This window comes from Hemiscyllium ocellatum, chromosome 3 (genome assembly GCF_020745735.1).
Source record: "Hemiscyllium ocellatum isolate sHemOce1 chromosome 3, sHemOce1.pat.X.cur, whole genome shotgun sequence".
In the NCBI taxonomy this organism is placed as follows: Eukaryota; Metazoa; Chordata; class Chondrichthyes; order Orectolobiformes; family Hemiscylliidae; genus Hemiscyllium; species Hemiscyllium ocellatum.
The window spans coordinates 11,265,615-11,271,614 of NC_083403.1; positions in this window are offsets into that span (position 1 = coordinate 11,265,615).

Consider the following 6,000-nt stretch of genomic DNA (forward strand, 5'->3'; position numbering starts at 1 on the left):
CTAAGGAGGTATTAAAGCAGATGACCACAACTTTATCAAAGTGCATTAAAGGAGATAAAGAAATGGAAAGGCAGAGAGATTTCGGGAGGAGGTTTCAGAGATTGGGCTATGCCAGTTTAAGGCAGGTCCATCAATATGGTGTGAATAATGTTGAGAATGCTTTACAGGTTAGAATTAGAAGAGCTGAAAAATGTGTTGCTGGAAAAGCGCAGCAGGTCAGGCAGCATCCAAGGAGCAGGAGAATCGACGTTTCGGGCATAAGCCCTTCATCAGGAATGAGGAGGGTGTGCCAAGCAGGCTAAGATAAAAGGTAGGGAGGAGGGACTTGGGGGAGGGGCGTTGGGAATGCGGTAGGTGGAAGGAGGTTAACGTGAAGGGGTGGGGGGGGCGGAGAGGTCAGGAAGAAGATTGCAGGTCAAGAAGGTGGTGCTGAGTCCGAGGGTTGGGACTGAGAAAAGGTGGGGGGGAGGGGAAATGAGGAAACTGGAGAAATCTGCATTCATCCCTTGTGGTTGGAGGGTTCCTAGGCGGAAGATGAGGCGCTCTTCCTCGAGGCGTCGTGCTGCCATTGTCTGGCGATCGAGGAGGCCAAGGACCTGCCTGTCCTTGGCGGAGTGGGAGGGGGAGTTAAAGTTGAAAATGTGTTGCTGGAAAAGCGCAGCAGGTCAGGCAGCATCCAAGGAACAGGAGAATCGACGTTTCGGGCATGAGCCCTTCTTCAGGAATGAGGAGGGTGTGCCAAGCAGGCTAAGATAAAAGGTAGGGAGGAGGGACTTGGGGGAGGGGCGATGGAGATGTGATAAGTGGAAGGAGGTTAAGGTGAGGGTGAGAGGCCAGAGTGGGGGTGGGGGGGAAGAGGTCAGGAAGAAGATTGCAGGTCAGGAAGGCGGTGCTGAGTTCGAGGGTTGGGACTGAGACAAGGTGGGGGGAGGTGAAATGAGGAAACTGGAGAAATCTGAGTTCATCCCTTGTGGTTGGAGGGTTCGTAGGCGGAAGATGAGGCGCTCTTCCTCCAGCCGTCATGTTGCTATGGTCTGGCGATGGAGGAGTCCAAGGACCTACATGTCCTTGGTGGAGTGGGAGGGGGAGTTGAAGTGTTGAGCCTCGGGGTGGTTGGTCCGGGTGTCCTACAGGTGTTCTCTGAAACGTTCCGCAAGTAGGCTGCCTGTCTCCCCAATATAGAGGAGGCCACATCAGGTGCAGCGCATGCAATAGATGATGTGTGTGGAGGTGCAGGTGAATTTGTGGAGGGAGTCGTGGAGGGAGTGGTCTTTCCGGAACGCTGATAGGGGAGGGGAGGGAAATATATTCTTGGTGGTGGGGTCTGTTTGGAGGTGACGGAAATGACAAAAGATGATACGATGTATTTGACCTGGGGGGGTGCAGTGAGAGAGGGACTCACTGAAATCCTTGTAGAGGGTGCTACACTGGCACCACCCCACCCGCACCTTTTCCTCCGCTACATCAATAACTGTATCGGCGCTATCTCATGCTCCCACGAGGAGGTTGAACAATTCATCCACTTTACTAACACATTCCACCCCGACCTCAAATTTACCTGGACTGTCTCAGACTCCTCCCTCCCCTTCCTAGACCTCTCCATTTCTATCTCGGGTGACCGACTCAACACGGACATTCGCTATAAACCGACCGACTCCCACAGCTACCTGGATTACACCTCCTCCCACCCTGCCCCCTGTAAAAACGCCATCCCATATTCCCAATTCCTTCGCCTCCACTGCATCTGCTCCCAGAAGGACCAGTTCCAACACCGCACAGCCCAGATGGCCTCCTTCTCCAAAGACCACAATTTCCCCCCAGACGTGATCGACGATGCCCTCCACCGCATCTCCTCCACTTCCCGCTCCTCCGCCCTTGAGCCCCGCCCCTCCAATCGCCACCAGGACAGAACCCCACTGGTCCTCACCTACCATCCCACCAACCTCCAGATACATCGTATCATCCGTCGTCATTTCCGCCACCTCCAAACAGACCCCACCACCAGGGATATATTTCCTTCCCCTCCCCTATCAGCGTTCTGGAAAGACCACTCCCTCCGCGACTTCCTCGTCAGGTCCACACCCCCCACCAACCCAACCTCCACTCCCGGCACCTTCCCCTGCAACTGCAAGAAATGCAAAACTTGCGCCCACACCTCCCCCCTTACTTCCCTCCAAGGCCCCAAGGGATCCTTCCATATCCGACACAAATTCACCTGCACCTCCACACACATCATTTACTGCATCCGCTGCACCCGATGTGGCCTCCTCTATATTGGGGAGACAGGCCGCCTACTTGCGGAGCATTTCAGAGAACACCTCTGGGACACCCGGACCAACCAACCCAACCACCCCGTGGCTCAACACTTTAACTCCCCCTCCCACTCCACCAAGGACATGCAGGTCCTTGGCCTCCTCCATGCCAGACCATAGCAACACGACGCCAGGAGGAAGCACCTCATCTTCCATCTAGGAACCCTCCAACCACAAGGGATGAATGCAGATTTTTCCAGCTTTCTCATTTCCCCTCCCCCTACCTCGTCTCAGTCCCAACCCTCGGACTCAGCACCGCCTTCTTGACCTGCAATCTTCTTCCCGACCTCTCCGCCCCCACCCCCTCTCCGGCCTATCACCCTCACCTTAACCTCCTTCCACCTATCGTATTCCCAACGCCCCTCCCCCAAGTCCCCCCTCCCTACCTGTTATCTTAGCCTGCTTGGCACACCCTCCTCATTCCTGAAGAAGGGCTTATGCCCGAAACATTGATTCTCCTGTTCCTTGGATGCTGCCTGACCTGCTGCGCTTTTCCAGCAACACATTTTTCAGATCTGATCTCCAGCATCTGCAGTCCTCACTTTCTCCTAGAATTAGAGGAGCACAGAGTTTTGGGATTGGACGAGATTGTAGAAATAGGAAGGAGAACCCGTAGGAGAATCTGAAAGCAAGGGTGAGAACTGTCAAGTTGAAGTGTTACTTAAATGGGAGTTGAAGTCTGCTCCATCCTTAGGTATTAATTTGGGATCGAGGATGAACTCACTTCGACACTGGTTCATTGGATTCTGAAATGGCTGCTAAATCCAAAAAGCAGACTGCGGACTCCGCCAAAAGCCTGGCAGCTGATGTTTGAAGGGTTGGGTAGATAAGCTGATTGGACATTGTGTGCCTTCTCCAATGCCTCAACTTCACTCCTAAGGTGTTTTTGATGAAGACTCTGAATGAGTTCATTTCCTTACTGAATAAATCATTTTCATTTTGGCTGGTCACAGGTCAGGGCCTCCCATGAATTTGTTGGAACCTCTACAGGATGCTTTGAAGGCATTTCTAAAGCATTTGTTTTCATCTCAGGGAAATGTGATGGAGCCCAGGTATGTCAGAGAGCACAGGGTATGATGGATTAGATTCGATTAGATTAGATTACTTACAGTGTGGAAACAGGCCCTTCGGCCCTCCAAAGAGTAACCCACCCAGACCCATTCTCCTACATTTACCCCTTCACCTAACATTACGGGCAATTTAGCATGGCCAATTCACCTAACCTGCACATCTTTGGACTGTGGGAGCTCCGGATGATTGGGTCTTTTGTGGACACAGGCAAAAGAGATTTGGATGACCTTAAATTTAGAGTTCAGAATGGAAGAAGCTGGTCAGTGGGTGTGTGGGTAAAGTCAACTGTGCAGGTAACAAATAAATAGATAGCAGCTTAAGCAATGGATGAGCTGAGGCAACATTGGAAATAAGCAATACCACATTGGTGGATGTAGGTTAACGATGGTACAGATATATGGGAGGAAGTTCTTTTTAGAATCAAATAAAACACCAATATTGTGAATAGTTTGTTCAGCCTCATCTAACAGGGAGAATGGAATAGGTAGCTAAGTCATGGAGTTAGGAGGGACGAAGACAATGGCTTCAAAATTCCTAATATTTATTGTAAGAAATCTCATTCAGTACTGTATGTCCAGCAAGCACGGTAGCAGAATAATTCACAGTTTCGAAGGGAAGTGAATCCATATTAGAAAAAGAACACTTTACAAAAGTAAACGAAGGGAATGGAACTAAGTGGATATTATTTTCAGAGTGAGAATGGTTACAGTGGGCTGAATGACTTTCTGATTCCTTAACTGAGAGCGAAAATCGTGAATGCTGGAAAGCTGAAATAAACTAAAAAAAAAGAAATTCTGGAAAAACTCAACTCAGATACTGGCAGTGATTCTGAAGAAGCTTTATCGGACTTGAGACCTTAGTTCTGCTTCTCTCTCCACAGGTACTGCCCGACCTGCCGAGTTTCTCCAGTGCTTCCTGTTTTTATTCCCTTTTAAATGCCCATTTTATCATCTACTAGTGGAAAGCTTTTGCAGCAGCTATTTATTACTCTGGTACACCCGTGCCCACATCAGTCATATCCTTTCTTAGTTCCACTGGTTCTCCAAGATGTACTGCATCCATTTCAAAACCTTTTGTCCTGATTTTCAAATACCGCTGTGACCCCAGCCTACCCATCCATCAGCTCCTGCAGTATCTCTCCTTGATCACCCTCGGCTCTGCCAACATTGGCTTACTGCCTCCACCTCACTATGTCCACTCTGACACTGTGGGTGCTCTTTCAGTCTCTACTCTTACGTCTCTGCCTGCTAAATAGGGTTTCCTGTGCCTGCTATGAATTCTGTTTCACCTCCAAATTGGCATTTATACTGTGTGTGCACACTTCTGGAAGTAATTGTGTTGTACACCATTTTCGTGAGGACAAATTTCGGCTGTAACAGCTGCTCCGTATTTTAGGTGCTGGAGGTGATTTCCTCAAATTCCAGGAGCAGCAATTACTGTGTTATATGCTGTTGCATTGTTTTGGAACTTTGGGGAAAAAAAAAGTCAAAACAACAGCAGTTTAAAAGGGAGAAGAACAGACAAAGGAAGCACATGGTGAGGACAGTGCAGGAGAGAGAGAACCTGCACAGTTACTGCCTTTGCTGTTTGAATTCATGTATCACTGGACAACGGAGTGCATCTGGGAAAATTAACAAAGTGAAATTCACAACTAATCTTGGAGGAACTGTTTGGGCGAAGTTCACAGCACAGAATCAGATAAGTTAACCGTTGTTTTAAGTCTGTCCAATAGAAAGGCTGCAGTAGTGAGTAGAGTGGGTTCTTCCTTGATTATATGTTTTTGGAGATAAGTCTCTTGATTAAACTTAAAATATAAGCCATAACTATTAATTTAACCTGGTGCAGTGTTTTGTAGAGGAATAAGACGGTGTTATTTTCTGGGTCTGTAGATTGTGAAGGAGCAAAAATGGCCTTTGCAATGATATGTACTTCTTGTCAGATGTGGGAGTTTAAAGAGAGTTTAAGGGTTACTGTGGATTATATCTGCCATAAATGCTGTTGGATGCGAATCTTATCAGATTGAATGGATCGGTTGGAGAGACAGTTAGAAGCAATGAGGAATTTGTAACAGCAACAGTATGTGATGGACGGCAGTTATAGGAAGGGGAGAAAGTCTCAGATGCAGTCACATAGATGGGTTAACTCCAGGAGGGGTAAGAGAGGTAGGCACCTAGGGCAGGAGTCTTTTGTGGATATACCCATTTCAAACAGGTATGCTGTTTTGGGAAATGTAGGAGGTGATGGATTCTCAGGGAAATGTAGCACAAACAGCCAAGTTTCTGGTATTGAGACTGGCTCTAACGCAACGAGGGGTACGTCGACCTCCAAGAGATCAATTGTGTTAGGGGATTCTGTAGTCAGAGGTACAGACAGACGTTTCTGTGGCCAGCAGCGAAAAAGCAGAATGGTGTGTTGTTTCCCTGGTGCCAGGATCAAGGATGTCTCAGAGAGGGTGCAGAATGTTCTCATGGGGGAGAGGGGCCAGCAAGAGGGCATTGTCCACATTGGAACCAACTACACAGGAAGGGAAAGGTTGAGATTCTGAAGGGAGATTACAGAGAGTTAGGCAGAAATTTAAAAAGGAGGTCCTCAAAGGTAGTAATATCTGGATTACTCC